This window comes from Lagopus muta, chromosome 1, assembly GCF_023343835.1.
Source record: "Lagopus muta isolate bLagMut1 chromosome 1, bLagMut1 primary, whole genome shotgun sequence".
Lineage (NCBI taxonomy): Eukaryota > Metazoa > Chordata > Aves > Galliformes > Phasianidae > Lagopus > Lagopus muta.
The window spans coordinates 29,716,372-29,736,412 of record NC_064433.1 but is presented as its reverse complement, the minus strand read 5'-3'; the positions used below and the strand labels follow the sequence as shown (position 1 = coordinate 29,736,412).

The following is a 20,041-nucleotide window of genomic DNA, read 5'->3' as shown; positions in this document are numbered from 1 at the left end:
CTCATCATATCTAACCTAAACCTGCTCTGATACAACTTGCGGCCATTTCCCCAGGTCCTGTTTGTTGCCCGGGAGAAGAGGCCAAACCCCTTTCTTCTTCACAATCACCCAGCCACTCACTGGATGGGCTGTAATGCTGCACGGGGTTGTTGTGCTCAAAGTGCAGGACCCAGCACTTGGCCTTGTTGAACCTCATCCCATTCACCTCAGCCCAGTGGTCCAGCCTGCCTAAATCCCTCTGTAGGGCCTCCCTGCCCTCAGGCAGATCAACACCACCTCCCAGCTTGGTGTCATAGAATATTGCTATGAGAATATTGCACTGAGCCAGAACATCCTGGAAAAATGAAGTTCTTTGGAAATTACATAACATAGTTCTGGGGAAAGAGTGATCTTGTATCAGTTTCTACACAGCAGCTGTTTTTCAGATGGTTTAGATGATGCAGTGTTTTCAACTTGCACACGGCAAAACTGAATAGAAACAAAATAGAATACACAAGCAACCAGAAAGATTTAAGATAGGACTACTATAAAGCTACAAGCATTGCAGGCCTAGTTCTCTACTTTTTGTGTAGTGCACACAGCACTTCCCGTAAAATAATGTGACCAAGGAAAGCAGCGTATATTTATTTGCTTTGATAGATGTCTGAACTGCAATCAGGAAACTGGATAACTCCTGACACAAATAATTAAAAAATAAAGGTAAGACAAAGTTGCAAAATGTAATCATGTTAGGAACATACTGAATCAGAACTAATCTGTACTTAGATGTAATTAATTGTAACGAGGTAGAATATAGCATCACATATTCATCTCGGGATTTCCTTATGGAGATTCACTTGGAAAAAAAAAAAAAAAGAGAAACAAAACTAAAAGTTCCAACTACCAGATCAGAAATGCAGCTAACGAAAGCAGCATGACTCCTCACATTCACAAATTTAAGCAAGTCATGGTCTCACCACAGCTGGTACTCCTTCAAGTGGATTCTTTACATTTTCAGGGTCACATGGCCTCCAAATAACCAGGAAAGCCAATTCAAACAAAAGGGTAAGGATAAATATAGGCTTCTAAATACACAGGTCTAATTGTAAAAGCTTTCACCACATCCGTCAGATTCCAAACCTTCTGAATCTCACCAAGTTAAAAAAAAAAAAAAAAAATATTGTAGAACTCAGAACATAAGTGCATGTAAGTTTATCACAAGTTTTCAGCAACTCCTTTCAGAATGAATTCATTAAGTAAACTACTAACAGTATGCAAGAGATCAGTGTGAACAAGTTCCTGGTTTGATTCATTGCTAACACGGAGATGTTAAATACATTGTTAGGTATGGCTGCAGTTCCATTTGAAATTACCAGTTTCAAACAGAATCACAGAATCACAGAATTGTAGGGGTTCCCTATCTATTGCAGGTTCCCTACAGCAGGTAGCACAGGTAGGCATCCAGGCAGGTCTTGAACATCTCCAGAGAAGGAGACTCCACCACCTCCCTGGGCAGCCTGTTCCAGTGCTCCGTCACCTCACTGTAAAGAAGTTCTTGCGCACATTTGTGCAGAACTTCCTATGCTGCAGTTTCCAGCCGTTTCCCCTTGTCCTGTCTCCACTCACCACTGAAAACAGTCTGGCCTCACCATTCTGCCCCCCACACCTTAGATATTTATAGACCTGGATCAGGTCCCCTCTCAGTCTCCTTTTCTCAAGGCTGAACAGACCCAGTTCACTCAGCCTTTCCTCATAGGGGAGATGCTCCAGGCCCTTCACCATCTTTGTGGCCCTCCACTGGACTCTTTCCAAGAGATCCCTGTCTTTTTTGTACTGGGGAGCCCAGAACTGGACGCAGTACTCCAGATGAGGCCTTACCAGGGCAGAGTAGAGGGGGAGGATCACCTCCTTTGACCTGCTGGCCACGCTCTTTTTAATGCACCCCAGTAAGCCATTGGCCTTTTTGGCCACGAGGGCACACTGCTGGCTCATGGCCAACCTGTCATCCACCAGGACACCGAGGTCCCTTTCCACAGAGCTCCCCTCCAGCAGCTCATCCCCCAACCTGTACTGGTGCATGGAATTATTCCTCCCCAGATGCAAGACTCTACACTTGCTTTTGTTAAACCTCATCCGGTTTTTTTTTGCCCAGCTCTCCAGCCTATCCAGGTCTTGCTGAATGGCAACACAGCCTTCAGGCGTGTCAGCCAAGAAACTGCACATTATTCATTGATACACAAATATACTTTCCATTTATTAATTGAAGTATGGCCACATGTTAGTTTTACCAGTCAAAATTAAGACCAAAAAGAAGATTAATAACATATCTATAGTTCTGGAACTCTGCACAACATGCTGCAGCACAAAGTGCTGTAACTAGGTGTGAGCTGTTACTGGATTGCACTAATGAACTAACCCTGCCCTTCAACATTTAACTAATTTCATTAAGATAGATTAATGCTTGTGATTATGCAGAAAGAAAATAGAATAAGAATCTCAGACTGAGACAGATGGTCATAGCAGTGTATACTACCTGGCTGTTAGATTATATACGGAATGATTTCACCAAAATCTAGCATTAGCATATAACAGAAGGCTCAAACAATACTTCAAATTGATTAAAAAAAATAAATAAATGAAAAATCTACTAATTTGTGCCTACTGCCCATTTCATTTTCTCCCCATCAGCTAATTACTTAAGGGTGTGAGTAACTTGTGATAATTCCTTATGATTCAGAACTAAGCATATGTATTTTTGAGCTTATTTGACAGACCTAAAAAGAGCAGATACTTTACTGCATTTTTATTCCCCTTATTTTTATAGGACATTATAGTGATTTTCACTATAAACAAATTTCTGTCCAGTATTAATATTTAAGCATAGGGGAAATTGATTCCCTTACTCACATTTCCTCTCTGACTCGCATTCTCCACTTCTAATTTACTTGCTTAGTTCTGTCAACCAGCTCTCCTGGTTTTCTATTATTTCTCCTTATGCCTACGCTCATGTTGTCTGTATAGATTGTGGATTACAGCACTAGAGTGTGAATCAGGAGATGCTGACACTGCAGATGTGCCCAGCTGAGGTAGAAATAATTCTGTTAAGAATAAATATCCCAGATAAAGACCAAGGAGCCACCTGGAGCTGACAAGAGATAAATAAGATTATGCTGCAGGAATTACTTACCTTGCTCAAAATGCCAAAACCAGAAGGGCTGACATTCCCACTAACATCTCAAGGTTACAAACATAAACAGAAATAATTTACTTTTATTCCTATTAGACAGATATTTCTTCTCACTAAACCACTGAACAGAGCTTAGCAATTTAACAGATGGCATTTCAAATGAATCTTAAAGCTACAGAAAAAACCATGAAAGAAGTTTGTTCCATGGAAACTAGCACAAAGGCGCAGTTTTAATCAAACTCTACATCAGAATATGACAAATTATTATTATTTTTTTAAGCCAGCACAGTTCAGATCGTTGCTTACATTTCTGTCAATTCTAAATTCACTCTGATGACACAAAATAATTTATGTTTGAGAAAATATATTTTTAAAGTTCCAATAAATGGCTGCTCTTGGTTGCTCCATCCAAAGAGAAAGAACAAAATCAAACCTAACATCAAATGTAACTGGGCACTTGGGAGCACTTCAGAAAAGGTAAACCAAAGATCTTTCCCACAATTTTATTTACATAAATGTCTATGTGTAGAGCTGCTGACAGTAGAAAGCTTCATAAAGAATAAAATACCGACATGCCTCATAAGCAACTGTGTTAATGAACTGTTTGCATGGCTTGCAGCAGGTTAAGAATATTAAGCCTTTGCTCCTGCTGAGTACAGCAGGTACTTTCTATTTGTTATCTCACTAGGAACTTGCAATAATGTTTCATGGTAAGGATATCTACACTCTGTAGTTAATGGCTAGTAGGTAAAAAGTATCTGCTTGAGATCACTGATAGATTACACATATCATCTATACAGCAGGTCTGACAGCTCTTTGAAGTCTGACTTCACAATTAAGTATACAGATAAATGAAGACTGGTCTCCTATTGAATTACTCTAGGGGCTTGATCCCAATTTTCCAGTTGTTTCCAATTTTAGCAGGTATGCTTTCCTGTATCTTCCAACAGCAGAACAGTTTCCTGATGTTATCTGCACCTACAAAAAGCCTGTCCTCAGTATTTGAAAGGTTAAACTATTAAAATTGTATTCTCATACTTACAGAAGTAACAGTTAATATATGGATACGGACTTTGAATGTTCTTACACAGTCTGTATGACTAATGGCAGTTACTCCCATGTTTGTACCTGTCAAAACACTTGCAAGCATTCAATATCAATCACAACATCATACTGTATTTACAACTATAAATGCCTGATTAATTTGAAATGCTTGCTGTAAAGAGCTAAATACTTTTTTTTCTCCTGTATAATTACTCCTTAAAATTATCCAGTTCCATGAAGTCACATCACAAACTGCATGTGTTCCAATTTTTAACATAGAGAGCATCCTTTTTCTAAGAACAGTGCGAAGGACAGTTGTACCTTACAATGACTATCCTCTTCCTAGTGCAGATATATATATATATATATATATATATATATATATATATATATATATAATTTTGTATATGTACAAAATATTCTTTGAAGCACTGTTTTCAATCAAAAGCAGATAGAATAATGCTGCTTTAGTTGTGATGAAATAATAATTGAATACTGAAAACGCCAACAAAACATTCTCTTGGTTCCACTTCACTGCTCTATGAGTGTTACAAAAGTCCCTTCAATGGCAGCAAGGAGAAAGTTACTTCTGCGAGGTGCCTGGCACCAGCTAAGCTGCCATGCTGGTACACAAGGAGCAAGAAGGAATTCTAAAGGAGTTTTCTGCATGCAAACATACGAGAGAGAGAGAGGGCAAAAGGTGATTGTTAATTTAGGAAAGCATCTACATAGAGTGGTTCTTTCAATGCTTTTTTTAAATTTATTTTTCTTTTATTTGTCTCAGAAAAGAAATCCCATTTCATTTGCATTTCCTCATGCCATTCTGCCTTCGCTGCAAACTGAAGTTTCAGCTCGTGAGAAGCCCAGACAAACAATGCCATTCATTCAAGATGGCCTTTACCCTTTCAGTATCTTTTTCTTCTTTCTGTTTTTTTGTTTTGTTTCATCTTTTTTTTCCACCTCAAAAAGACGCCTCCACTTCTGTTTATTGGCTCCATTACATATGGGCCATTTTTGAAGCCAAAGTGGAACACTTCAGAGGAAAGAAAGTGGACAGTGGTAGAAGACACATACAGGACCCAAATACAAAACAGTCATGAAAACAGAGTATTATCCATTCCATTCCCCGTATTGGAACTGCTGAGTCATGGCCTTAACCTCTGATTGATCACCTGAGGCGAGCCATGAGTCAGCCATGGGAGCACAAGTGAAGGCAATCCACCTGTGCTGCCGGAAGAGGTGGAGCCAGGCTGCACCTCTCCTGGACCCATTTAAGAACTGGCTACCAGTGGAAAAGGACCTCTTCTGGAGATCCCTCCGCTGGAGTTTTGCAGCGAGCCCAGGATAAGGATAAGCATTCCATCTATTCTCACTCCCATGCTTCCTTCTTAGATGTCTGGCCACCACACATTGCTGTAAGTTAGAACCAACAATCGCTACCATGCATTACAGTCATTTCAAACTTCCGCAAGACCATAAATATCTGCAGGTCACAAGAAGAAACAAAAAATATGCTCGTGTGTTACATCCAGATTTATATAGGTTTAAACTGGTCTGGAAAAGGAGTATTATTACTGCAGCTTTTTGTTACTGCTAGTTCCTATAGTAAACAACAGTGTTTTATTTATCTATATTCTGGCAACAACACTGAAAACTAGTTTATTATGCTCTTCCTGGTGCAATATAAATTAGCACAAGGACACTTTGGAAAACCTCACAGAGCAACTAACCACTGTTTGTTGGTGGGCAGCTCCAAAAAATTTTAACATTCCATGGCACCATTATGCATATTTTAACAGCAGCAGATTTCACCAGCAACTCTCTCTTCTGAAGAACTATTTTTTGCAAAAAGATCAGCAGCACAAGACCATCCCTCTCAATTTGTAAATGCCTTTGGTATACAATACCCATTAGGCAATCATAACTTTGGCATCTATTAAGTAAAATGCACTTTCATAAAATACACATACAGTGAGCATCCAGGAATCAAAATTCAGTTATCTCAGCTTAGCCCACACTTCTCCTCTACTGTCTTTTATCCACAGGGTCACAATTTTCCCCGATGTCTCATTTTAGTGACCAAAACTTCAGAGAAATTGTGGAAATTATTACAGCCACTCAAGTAGCCTGGAAGCAATGTGCTTCCCCACTTATCCTGAGATAGAACAAAACCACAGCTTTCTCTTAACCTGATCAAATACTGCTCTATGCAGCTTCACAAAGCATCTGCATGTCCAAAACACAAAGTTTGTGTTTTGTCTTTGTGTAAAAGACTGCTTTTACAGAACAGTGATAGTTGAGATCCCGGGCATAAAGTGCCTTCCCAGTGGTGAGGAATACAGAAACCAATATGGGTTCAGTGTAAAGAAAGGTCGCATGCTGCTGAGATCCCAACTTCCAGCTCAACTCCCACCTCATACTCTGCTGTAGTGGCACTAAAGTAACTCCTTTGCACACCCCTATATATAAAAAGGGTGCGAAGGACAGAGCATCCTGAATCCTACATATATATATATATACTATATATACTATATATATATAGTTCTTGTCACCCTTTTTCCCCACAAAAAGGTGACACTAACCAGAGTGCTTTTGTGTCAACTGTGGTTAATACGGGCCAGACCAAGCTTACCACACCAATTAATTAAGATGCTCATGAGGAAGATGTGTAGATGATACACGATACAAGATCCTTTTTACTGCAGTACTGACAGCAAGAATACTAGTATATAACTGCTGGCTCAGAGGAGGCCTTAGAAAAGAACTTAGACCATGAGAAGTCCATCATTTCTGCATTTAAGAAATTAGCTAGATTTAATCCACGTGAATCCATCTGAGATGAAGCCCTGCGTTACTGAAGTATTTGAGAAAGAACTTAAATCTCCTTGTACAGTTGGAAGAGTAGCACCACTAGGATAGCACTTTACAGGTGTTACGGTCGGAAACATTACCATGGTGAAAAAGAAGAAACACTTACCTGTTTCTGAGGATCCAGGCTCATGATAGAAAACTCCAAAAAGGAAGGATCTCCAGAAAGAGATCCTTCCCTAGTGGTAGTCAGCCATTACATGGGGTCTAGGAGGGGTGGAGCCAGGCTTGCGGTAACACAGGTGAATTGCCTTCACCTGTGCTCCCACAGCTGACCCAGTCCTTGCCTCAGGTGATCAATCAGTGGTTCAGGCTGTGACTCAACAGTTCCCATACACCCCTCCATCTTGAGTCAGTGTGCAGTAATTTCAAACTGATCTACTCTGCCTTGCTTTGTGATCTGCAGATCTGCAGTCCAGAAAAAAAAACAAACAATGAAATGAAAACCATAAACAACAACCAGGTTTAAAAAAAAGCAGCTACAAATGCGTATTTTTGTTGCAAATGAATTACTAATACTACTAATCTATGGCATGGAGACTTGAACTATGCTTGTCCGTCTCCCACAGATGTTTTCATTGTCCTGCTCTCTATGCTCATTATTTCTGAGGTACTTTCATTTCCATCTAATTAATTAATTACTTCCAATTAATTGACAGAAGCTTCATACTGTATTATTGAAGGATTACAAATTAAATTTTAATTGTGGTTCATTGTGCAGGAGAAATCAAGTATAAACATAATCACACACGATTATAAAATAAGTATGCTAGACGTTTTCCAGAACAGATGCATAGTGTCCAAATTATCATCAATTCCGATATACTGTAAACAAGACTCATTTATTAAACTCAACATATCACACCTCCCACACACAAACGCATAAGACAAATGTTTAAAGATTCAAATTTTCACAGATGGTAGCAAGAAGAAAACACCATTAAAAGACAAAAATTTTATGCCTGTGGTCTTCAGCAGTCATTGATGTTCCACTGAAAGAAACACAACATTCCCACTATAATTCTCCTTTGCCACAGTAGCAGCAAAATCACTGAGTTGTCACTGTGAGTGTGGTTTGGCATCATGTAGAACTTGATCCCTGCACTGCAAGGTGCCAAACACAACTATGTGTTCGAAGACAATTTAGCAACTCTTTGGGTCAGAAAACAGTCTTTGCAGTAAGAGTATGTCAGCTTGTGAAAACAGACTGGGAGAAAAGAAGTTAGAGAATGGGAGCATGCTGCTCTGAATCTGAAAATCTGAAAAAGGTGTCTTCATCACTGCAGCGTCCAGGAGAGGATGGCTCTGCTTGCTTTAAATGTTCTGTGAAACTTCATCTGCTCTGGAAGAGCAAACAGTATTTTTGGAGATTGTGGGAGGAAGAAGGATAAAGCAGAGACAGTTATTTCCAAAGATACACATTTTTTATTTAAAAGGTTGACTTCAAACCATCTGATTGTCAGCCTCATCAGTGAATTCAAAATTTATTATGTAAACTAGGCTAGATCCTCACTTGATAAAAACCTGTGCAGCTCCACTGTTTCCAGTAAGGGGAAGGGTGAGTTTTTGAGGTCATGAGAAAGTCAGCATCCCTCACAAACCACCTGAAAGGACATTGAGTGTTAGGTGGCATTTAAGAAATACTTAGTACATAATATCGGAGTAAACTTTTTAACAAATGAAAGGAGATCCACACTTTGAAATGGCTGACAAACTCTTCACTACAACCATTACCATTAACCGCTGAAAAATAAGACTTTTCATTGCAGACAGACCTCAGATAGTAACCCTCAAAATTCTGATTTTAAACCCCACTAGCTAGAGGCCATCTTTCAAACATATAGAGCATGTGAAGAAGCAACAGAAGAGTTCTTCCAAACTACCATCTTGTCAGAATGCTATTAAAGAATAGTCAGTGCGTTCATCCAGATTATAAAATGCAATCCTGTAGTTGTTCGTCCTACGGTCCTACAGATCAGTGTCACTCAACTCGTCAATTGTCACTGAGCTGAAAATATTAGAAGTTGACTGGTAATAAAACTACAGATACAGTGATATATATAATATAGTGTATATATCATATATTATATAGTGTATATATATATATATTATATATATAGTATATATATATAATACAGTGATATATAGCAAATCATAGGCACAATTACGTGTCTTCAGTCATCATTCTAATGTCAATAAATTAGTGCTAATCTGTAAAACAAGGGATATCATGTGAGAAAGCATAACATAAGCATCATTACAGCAACAAAACACGATGTCTCTGTTCAGATTAACAGATAACAACATCCCTGAGAATATACACAGAGAACTGCCTCTCCAGAATGTGAGGACAGTACTCCTCCTAGGTTTGGAGGCATTTTTGGACAGCATACATATTTTCAGAATGCTGTTTTGGGCCCAGATGCTCTGATGGAAAACACTAGAAAGAAGGAAAGATACAGGAATTACTGAGTAATCAGAGGACTGTAAATCCTGCCTTGCAATGACAGTCCTAAGAATGTGTCTATCTGATCAAAGTGAAGATTAAGAGGGAATTTGATTACACCACACAAGTACCTACATGGGAGATTATTGATAGTAGAGAGCTCTTTAATCTAGCCAAAATGTGAGTAACAGCACTAAATGGTGGAAAGATTAAATTAAACAACACAAAGCAGAAATGATGCTTAACTATTAAAACAATTAACCTTTGAAATGCCCTGGCTTTTAAAGTTTAGGAGTCATACCTGATGTGAACCAGTAGAATTTATGCCAGTAAAAAGAGAGATGCTTCTCACATGCCTTGGTTCTAGAACTGGTGTACTGTTTACTAGGAAAAGTATCACGCAAAAAAAAAAAGATTCCTGACTTTCTGAAACAATCAAATAATAATAATAAAAAAATAGGCACTATGTTCATGCATTGCTGTGAAATTTTTCTTAACTGTCTTTTATATTACATGCATGGAGCTAGAGTCTCCTGTTTTCCTGTATTCTATTCCTGCACAGGAAACCCTTGAGATTCAGCAGCATGTTTCTGAATACACTGAATACACATGTTCCAGTATCATTAGCAATGTGTACCTGTGTATTCAGAAACATGCTGCTGAATCTTACACATTGCTAATGATACTGGAACACTGCCTCTCAGGAGCATCAGGTTTTCTATGTGTTCTACAGAATAAGCAGAACTATTTACATTTTGTCTGTGAAAGAATGCCAGCTCACTAAGTAAAAGACTGGGCCACTAAATGGAGCGCATAATACTGTCAGTCATCTTCACAGAACATTTACATTGGCATGTATACAAGCATGTCAAAAATCAACATATATGAATATATCGCAATAAAATGATTGCTGGCAGTTTTTGAGGTTGTACTGTCACTGTAACTTTAAAATGCATTCATTGTAAGTTTTCACATGGGACCTGCAGTCTATTACAAGATGCTGCTTTATGCACGCTGCAGACGCTCCGCTGTCATTTAGCAGTCTGCTGACAAAAACAGAATTGTATTTTATATACAGTGACACGCGATGAAAATGTGTTATCTACATGATTTATAAAAAGGAAACCATAGTATGTGTACTCTTGTGGTGATAAACAGTATGCAAATTGCAAATCCGAGGACAGATACTGAACTAATTCGATGTTTTGAATGTTGAATAAGTTGTGTAACACATGCGCATGTGTGTGTGTGGGTGTCAGAGAGACTGAGAGAAGCTGATTTATCCTGTCGAGCTTTTAGATGTTTCTTCTCAGATATTTATAACAAGATATCACTCTTTAGGGTCACATTACTGGTGGCTTATTTAGCTAATATTTTAGGACTGTGGGGAAAACATGTGATGAAATATATTCAGTCCAGCATCTGATAGGTGCTCTGTAAAGTGAATGAATGAAATGGTGACTGAAAGAATGAAACAGGCAGCTTCTCTTTGGTATAAATTTGTTAACAAACAAAAGAATTTGGACAGAACTGACACACAAAGCGCACCCAATGAATTTACAATAGTATCTCTGTTGCTTCACAAGAGGCTTTCAAAATATCTTTCCATTCTCATTTTCTCCCATCTGTGCTTCCCATGTTTTGTCCATCCGCAGTGTCTTTGAAAGGAAAGGGCAAGACTATAATAAAAGGCTAGTAAATAGTCAGATGGAAGTAAACTCAAGCTTCCCAATAGAACTCAAGTATCTTCATGTAGCATTCAACAACCCTTCCCTGCCTATTCCTCAAAAAACACTTCAATTCACTACCTTTTTTTGCAACCTTGTTAGATTTTACATTACAAACTTTCCCATGTGTTTAGCAGCAATGGGCAAAAGAGAAAACATTCATTCTCCAATGGATATTCAGTTAACAAGTTTGATACAGAGGCTGCGCACTTGCTGTAACTCTATAATAATATATAGCGAAGTAAATACTGCTGTTCCAAATCCTACCTTGGAAAGATCTGGAAACTATGAATTAGACATAAAAGCAGAATCTCAGATGAATAAATAAACACAGGCCATTACATTCAACTGATCTTCCCATTTGCAAGTCTACGTTAGTCACTGAAGATAACAGTTTTTTTTCCTCCACTTTCTTGCTAGATTTCCTTTCAGCACCAAAGTATCTCCAAATTTCTAAAGTAATCACAACTTTATAATCAGTTAATGTGTCTGGAAGATAATTTGTCTTTTACGAGATAACTTAAGAGGAAATTTCAAAAATCAGGAATTTTCTGTACCAAGAATAGTAGAACAGGCATGTTGCAAATGACATGTAATGCTCTACTGTACGTATTTCATATGGCTTGATACATGTAAGATAGTGTTTGAAATATATCTTTATATCTAACATTTAAGAAATATGAATCATCAGAATAATATAATTCTGATTGTACTTTTCCAGATCAAACATCTATCCCAGTACTCCACCTCCCACAGATGGTCAAGGAAAGGTTTAGGATAAGAAACAATAGATGATACTTCTGCATTACAGACTCCCAGATTTGAGTAACCCAAGGCTCAAGGACTTTCTCAATCAAATGTGATATCATTGTGTTTAAAATTCCACTTATTTTCATTCTACCATGTGATATTATTTGATAACCCCTACATTTTACAATATGAGAAGACAAGAAATTGTTCTCCAGTTTGTGTGTGCCACCTGTAGACTCTAGTCCACTTCTATAGACTCTAGTCCACTTAATAGCTTCTTGTATGAATAATGTTCCTTCGATCATCCTTGCTGCACTTTCAGTATTTTTGAGATCTATATATTATTTTTTGATGAGGGAGCAGAATGATGCATATTATTCAAGATGCAAGATTGCTTCAAGTATGAACAGTGGCATGATTTATGTTCCTCTTAAACTTATTCTTTTTTCCCTACTATTTTCCTAATAATTCCTTATATTCTCTCGTCTGCCCTCTGCTCACTGTTGAACTGACATTTGTTATACAACTACCTATATTAACTCTCATCTCTGTTTGACGTAGCTGAAGCAATAGCTTTTCATACGCCACACCATCCTCTAGAAACCTGGTGCTGTGAAATCCTTCTGCAACTCTTCGCAGTGAGGCTTCATTTTCATTTCACTGAACAAAGTAGTGTCATCAAAGACTTTACCCTCTTTCCCAGCACAGTCTGCAAACACTGAGCAGTACAGATACCAGCACAGATCCTCTTGACACATTACTAAGAAACTTCCTCATTCTTAACACTGATTATTTACTTCTGTCCTTTGTATCCTGTCTTTTAACAGGCTGTTCGTTTCAATACATCTTCATTTTAATCCTGACTGAGATTCTTGAAAGTCTTAGATCAGAAACTTGTTGAAAGACTTCAAGTTAATATCAATTGAATTTATTAGTTCACATGTTCAGTGATGCCTTAAGGCACTTAACTGTAAGAGATTTTTGCAAGGCATAACCTTCCCCTGCAGAAGGATTCTTTCAGACTCCTCTTAGTAGTGCATATTTGTTTACAGTTCATTGATCCCATCAGCTTGCCCAGCAGGGATGTCAGACTTCTGCAGCTGTGGTTTTCCAGCTGACTCTGTGTGTATTTTAAAGTATTAACTGCAGAAGTGACCAAAAGTTTAATTTAATTTTCAAACTGTGTAGCACAAAACTTTGAACTATAGCAACATACTTCTCCAAAGCATGCTTGCTATAATGGGTAAAAATCCAGGAATTATATGCCTCAATTCACCAGAATCCTTTCAAATGTTTTGAAAAGGGTTACTCTGCATTTTAATACAATTTACTGCTCTTCCAAAGCATATTCCACTTGTGAATCTGCCAGTTTCAGATGTCAGATATGAAATTTTACACACTTCTTTTGAAGGTGTACTTTTTTGTACTTGTTCCATTACATCATCTAGAAAAAAATTATATACCTTTTTAAAGTTATTTTCTATCTGCATAGCTCACTAACAGGTTTCTGTTAGCTGTGCTCAAAATAACTCATTCCTAAACAACACCTGCCTGAAATTGGCTGCCCTGTTTCACAGGGGCAACACTGTTCCATGAGATGGATTCAAGACCAGAAGGTAGGACTACCTCAGATCTTCTGAAGATATTTGAAGGAATATTATTAAATACTGGATATTAAACCCAATGATCTGTTCATCACATGGATGTTACAGGACTGTCTAGAACTCAATAGAATACTGAGTTTTCAGAGTTTAATAAGAGCCACTTCTATTTATTAATAGGAAAAAAAAAAAGTTGTTGTGTATAAACCAGGAAAAAAAAGCACAACAAAGCAACCTAATTGAGAAAACAACCTAATTGAACAATAAATGCTCTCATCAGGGAATTTTCCATAACTGTAACATTATTTCCAAGGTAATTTTCCATAACTGTAATCACCTTATACAGGTCTTAAGTAAACACTGTCACGGTCAGAAATTCAAGGGATGAAGAAAACACAATTATATCTAAAACAAATCATCTTAACAGGAACAACTGCAATCTAAGTCATTACCACCTCTGCCATTCCTTACCAGCAGGGGCGAAGCCAGAACGCACAATTCAAACATCATCTCTCAGCGTTGCACAACTGGCTGCAGTTTTCCTGCACAGATCTCATCACTATCTCCTATCTATGCTGTGCACTGTTCTAGCAAGGCTCTCAACTGCTGAGCCCTGAGGACCTTTGACTCACCATGCACTAATTTCAGTGTATTTTCTCTATGGAAAAAAGGCAAGCTCCATGGCACTCACCTCTGCAGCCTTCTTCTCCATGTTCCCATTCCCTGAGGAAAAGCTAAATGTTGTATTTTGCACGTACCGCCTCCTGTATGTGGACTCAAGATACTTCTCATTCTTTCATTCCTGCTGTCAGCACAGGTTGTGGGAAATTTTTCTGGAACACTGTAAATGGTTATCAATGTGGTAAACACCTCAGAATCTTCCACCAAAGCCTTCATTATGTGCTCTGAGAAACAAGTTCTAGTGTGTATTCTTGAAGGCCGCTCTGCACTCAAAGCTGACAGAAGGAATAAACAGCAACAAGCACTAGATACCATAGTGCCTACTCCATCTACAGGGTGAGAAGTTTAGAGTTTAGAGAAGAAACAGTGAAACACCTGCAGTAGAAGCAACTGGTCCGGTTATTAAAAAGGTCTATGTAATACAGTATTTATCAGGGCACTTTTAGTGTTCTTCCAAATACTTACAGGAAGCAAGAGAAAAAATTGAGCTTCTGTTAACATGGCCTAATATATTTCTACAAGCAGCAATGTGAGTTAATTGAAGACTGGATGTGAATGACAGACAGAGATTGGATGGAGGCCAGGAGATTTCGGGAAATATCAGGTTAATTTACATCAATAACAGATGCACTATGCAGAACAATGGAAATCATTTTACTTTTATGAGCAGGAAGACTGACGTCAAAGTTCTGGACTTCACATTTTTAAAGCATGTTAAAAAAAGAAAAGAATAATGTGTTAAAATAAGGCTGGAGAGAAAACATACAGTGAGTTCTAAAACTTGCCTGTTTAGTGGACTAAAAATAGCACTGAGAGGTGACCTAGTCATAGAACAAACATGCCTACAAAAAAAATAAACACTGGGTACAGAAAAATCCTTTATCACAGAAAGGTATTAAACAACCAAGAATCAGAAGCTGTAAACTCTCAAGTCAGAAAAACAGCTCAACAATTCTCAGAACAGCAGCAGCTTCTCTGACATATCCAGTGACATATTTAGATCAAGAACATTTCAGAGCTGCAGTTTCTCCTCCATGCACTGGCAGTGTGTATATATCCTGAAGCATTTACCAACACAAAGCAGACACCTCTGGGACAGCATACCTATCTGCTGTCAAACTGTATGTTCAAAGCCAGATGTAGCGTCCCCCAAAATACAGCAGTTAGAATGGATAAGGGGTAAATAGCATCTTCCTATCCAAACCCTGGGAAACCAAGAAGACCATGAAGCAAGTTCCTCCCTAGGAGCAGGCAGAAGGAGGGGTTCCACTTGAATCACAGGTTGTAAAGTGGGGAGAACTGACTGAACATTTGTACCACATAAGCACCAGGTACACAAGAAACAAGGAACTGGAATACAAACTATTCTCTTCTAATATTTCATTAGTAAAAGTGCAGTCTGACACTTAATCAATGCCCATTCTCTGGGAATGGCTTACCAGCTTGGCTCCATCCAACCTTTCTAACCATCTATTTGGCTATGATGCATGAACAAAGAACAAATGGGCAGAAGAGAAGATATTGTCTGTGTTTGGTATTATGAAGTCTACATGTACAGTATATTGTTAGCAAATATGAGGAATTGTTATGGGGACCAAAACTGCTCGCTAGGCTTAAAGGATTATCAAATGATCAACATAAAATCAGTTTTCAGGTTTCATTACACACACATGAAATCACTGTTTAAGTAGTCACAAAATGTTGTTGCGGAGAAATGCTTCTCTTGTTTTATTTGTTGCGGAAAAATGCTTCTCTTGTTTTACATTTATTTACCTGAAATTAATAAAGGAAAATATTATCTGTGCACATCTGGGATTATCCAAAAAATTACACTTGCAAAACAGCTGTTTTGCAGAATGAACTGATAGGAGGACTTCTATTTAAAACTTGCACTCTACTGAATCCCTGATTCACAGTAGCTTTGGTCTTTATACCACAAAATAAAATGGACTCAAACAAGTCTCCTGTTGGATAGAAGGAGGGGAAAAAATAAAAGCAATCAATTATATACCCAATTGTCTCAAATGTATCTCAGAATTGGCAAAGTGTTAATGTAAAACATTTACAGAGGCACCGTGACAGAGTTTCAGTGAGAGAAATCAATTGTCCCAGACAGTTCTTATGTAATCTAAGAATTCTATTATGTCAGGGTGATCCTTCTCATATCTCATAAACTTCCATTTCTGTTTGGTGGCTTATTATTGCCATTTTTCCTTGGTGAAAGCAAAAAACTCAATTGGTTAAAAAAAAAAACAAAAACTGCCTTTAATTAAAAATATCCAAGGTTAATCTTGTAACAGATCTTATAAATCACAGATTTAATATAGTTAATGCAACTAGTCATTAAATCAGCACTATAAGCTTCTATTAATATTTTAAAAATATATACTTTGTGCAACATTCATAGAACTGGAACAGCCATTGGCTACAAAAACTCAATACCTGCATTTACTGTTGGCAAGGCTACTGCAAATTCAGATGTTCTACAGGAAATACTTAGAGCAACTGCAAAGGTACAGACATTTTTCAGTGACACTGAAAACTAACAAGGCCAAAAATCAAGAACAATAGGCTCAATCATAAACAGCCTGAAGAGGAAAATTCCCAACCCCTAATGACAGAAATCATTTTATCTTTGCCTTAAGCATGCATTCAATCCACCAATAAACTCACGACTGATAACTAGCTCAGCTGTTACTTGTCTTGTCACCTTCCTGAATAAGAGACAAAAGAGAGAACAGTTGAGTCATGGTGCAGCTGCAACACACAGCTTGAAACTAATCCCAGCTGAACCACACAACTGTGAACAGTAACCAGCACAAACCAAATTAGGTGGGATAAATAAATGATTCCACCAAATGGATGGTGTAATTAAGTAACAGTAGTTAATTGGTACGTGATTTATGTAGATAAAAGCACTCACACGTGTCAGATGTAAACCTTGCATTAAAGAACCATATGTATAGCCACTCTGCATCCTGATAAAAAAAATAAAATCATGAACACTGGAATCATGAAAGATAATATAATGCTTTATTTGATCTTCACTGTTTTTAATCCAGGAAACAAAAGCCAGCACTCAATCACTTACCTTAAATTGCAGCACAGCCCTTAAGAATCTCAATAGACTTTCCTTTGTACACTTAGGGAAAGACCTTGTACAGCCTACCTATTTTTTCCATTATCTATGCATAAGTCACATATTCAGCAAAGATTACCTTGTGATTTAGAGTTAACTGGCACCTGACTTTCTAACTCATAGCAGTTTACTTATGGACAGAGTCAGTCTATTTTACTCATATGAATACTGATATACAGCAGGCTGTTCAGCTGGTTTAAATGAGGCCATATGAGGGCTAGGGCATTTCTTGAGGAAATGCAGATAACAAGATCTGATCCTAAATCCAAGCTTGCACGTTCAGAATCTGATATTCTCAGTAAATAAAATCTGGAATCTTTCTTTGGAAGATTACCATGACATTCCTTCCACAGACACTAGTATCACTAGTTACAAATTTTTGTTCAGGTAAACAACTGTGATTAATAGATAGAAGATCTATGCATCTGAAAACATGCAGTTTTAAAGTGATTTTTTTTTTTTTTTTTTTTTTTTTTTTGAGAATTCACATATGATTTACAGTGAATATTTTGTAGGAATTCGCTAATACTTAGTTCTGTACATTTTTACTCTGTGCTCAAAAGCTCAAGAACAGAAACAGCATATATTTAATAGTAATGTCGATGTGTTCTATGAACAGCAAAATACATGAGGGGCAACTCTAAACCTGCTGTTAATTCTGAAGTACAATTTATGTCAGACAAGTAAATCAGTACCAGTTAAAAGGCACATTACAAATGTTTAGCCACAGTGCCCCCTAGCTGTCTTAATTTCGCTTGTATAATTTCAAAATAGTTCATAGTTTTGCATACAGAAACAAGAAAATAAAAAGGCAACACTGGCTCTCAACTACCAGCAGCTTCTTACGAGCACAAAATGAATTTTTATCTCACTGAAGACAACATTTCTCTAGCATCCAATGAACAGAACAGTTAATTTGGAACGTGCCAGCCAAAATCTAAGGCATATTATTAATGGTGTTATCCAAAGTTGACTTGAATGGCTCAGGGTGTCTACCACCTCACTAGGAAGCCTGTTCCAGTATTTGATCACCTTTATAGTAAACAGGTTTTTGCCAAACCTGCCCTGGAACAGCTTTGTGCTGTTCCTGAGCATCCTGTCATCAGTTAACAGGGAGAAGAGCCTGGTACTTCCCCTGCACTTTCCCTTCTAAGGAAGTTGCAGAGAGAAATTAGGTCACTTCTCAGCTCCTTCTTCTCCAGACTGGGCAATCCAAGTGTTCTCAGCCTCTTCCCACAGGACATACTTTCTAGCCTTTTTACCTGCTTTGCTGCCCTTTTCTGTATGCTTTCACATATCTTACAGAATCACAGAATGGTTTAGTTTGGAAGGAATCTTAAATATCATCTAGTTCCAATCCTTTGCCCTGGGCAGAGTCATCTCCTCTAGACTAGGTTGCTCAAAGCTCAGTTCAACATGCCTTTAGCACTTCCAGGTATGGGACATCCACAGCTTCTCTGGGCTGTAAAGATTTTCTTCCTAATATTTAACCCAAACCCTCCCACTTACAGTTTAAAACCATTACCTCTTGTCCTGACATCACACTCCTTCTCCAGATCTCCTGTAGGCCCTCCTTAGGCACAAGAAGATGGCTATAAGGTCTCCCCAGAGCCTTGTCTACTCAGCTCACTTCAACAGGCCTATGTCCTTTCTGTTGGGGGCCCAGAAAACAAATATAGCATCTAAGACCCAGGTGGGGTCTTAGAGACAAAACCTGTTACTAAGTTAAGAGCAGAACCCTGAGCGACCCCAAAAACTAGAATTTTGCCTTTGTCAAAAGGTGACAGAAAGTGTCATGAATACAGGTTAACCGATAAAAGATTGAGTTACTTATCTTAGGACCACTAGACAGGCTCTTACAGATAATCCTAGAACATCTAAGAGACAAGAGGTCTCCCCATTTCCACTGTCTGCATTCTTCTTTGAAAGATTATACAGAGAGAAAAGGACAGAAATACCTTCGGAAAGAACCACAGAGGCCATAGAACCAATTCAAATTTCCTAGCTCTGTCATTTTTAGTATGTAAAACCTAAGCATTATTTTGTGGTACACAGAACAACAACAACAACAAAAATTATTTAGCAATGAATACTGCATTGCAAATGGCTTCAAAGAACTCAAGCAATCTCTCTCACAATATATGCACTCTGCATGTACTCTGCTTATGATTCATTGCATATTAAGGCAGAAGAGAGAGAACCCAGATCTTAATGTCCACTGAGTGGAAACATTCTGGAATACAGAAACAGGAAGCTTTCAGCAATAGGAGGCGTAAGATTTTTGTTCTTAACTCTGACAGTATGACAATCTAGCATTTACTCTCCTTTTCCTGCAGGAGGCTGACAACTCTTGGAAAAGAACCTGAGATAACTAAAAAGTTTCTGAGTTACAAGCATTGATCACAGATGGATTGGCTGCGGTAGTGTCATGCTCTAGCTCACATGTTTCAAATTAGTGGCAGGAATTTTTTTGTTGCAAGTAATTTTTTCTGTCCTAACTCATGCTCATCTTTTTTAAATGCATATATGAATTCTGCTTCGCAGGGAATGCTAAGTTTTGTGAGAAAGCAATTCTTAATTATCAGCAACGTAACTCTGAGAACAAGACTAAAAAATTCC

General features: G+C 38.0%; 1 protein-coding gene across 4 annotated transcripts in view; it reads right to left on the bottom strand.

Annotated features, from left to right (window-relative positions):
- TMEM117 (transmembrane protein 117) overlaps positions 1–20,041 on the bottom strand; it is a 193,852-nt gene that overhangs the window by 129,520 nt on the left and 44,291 nt on the right. The window contains exon 1 of one of the 4 annotated variants that reach the window (XM_048929249.1): positions 7,188–7,271. The exons of the other annotated variants lie outside the window; for them this stretch is intronic. The gene's annotated coding sequence lies outside the window, so the exon portion shown is untranslated. Of the gene's footprint in view, positions 1–7,187; positions 7,272–20,041 lie in introns of those variants that run through there. 4 annotated transcript variants of the gene reach the window in all.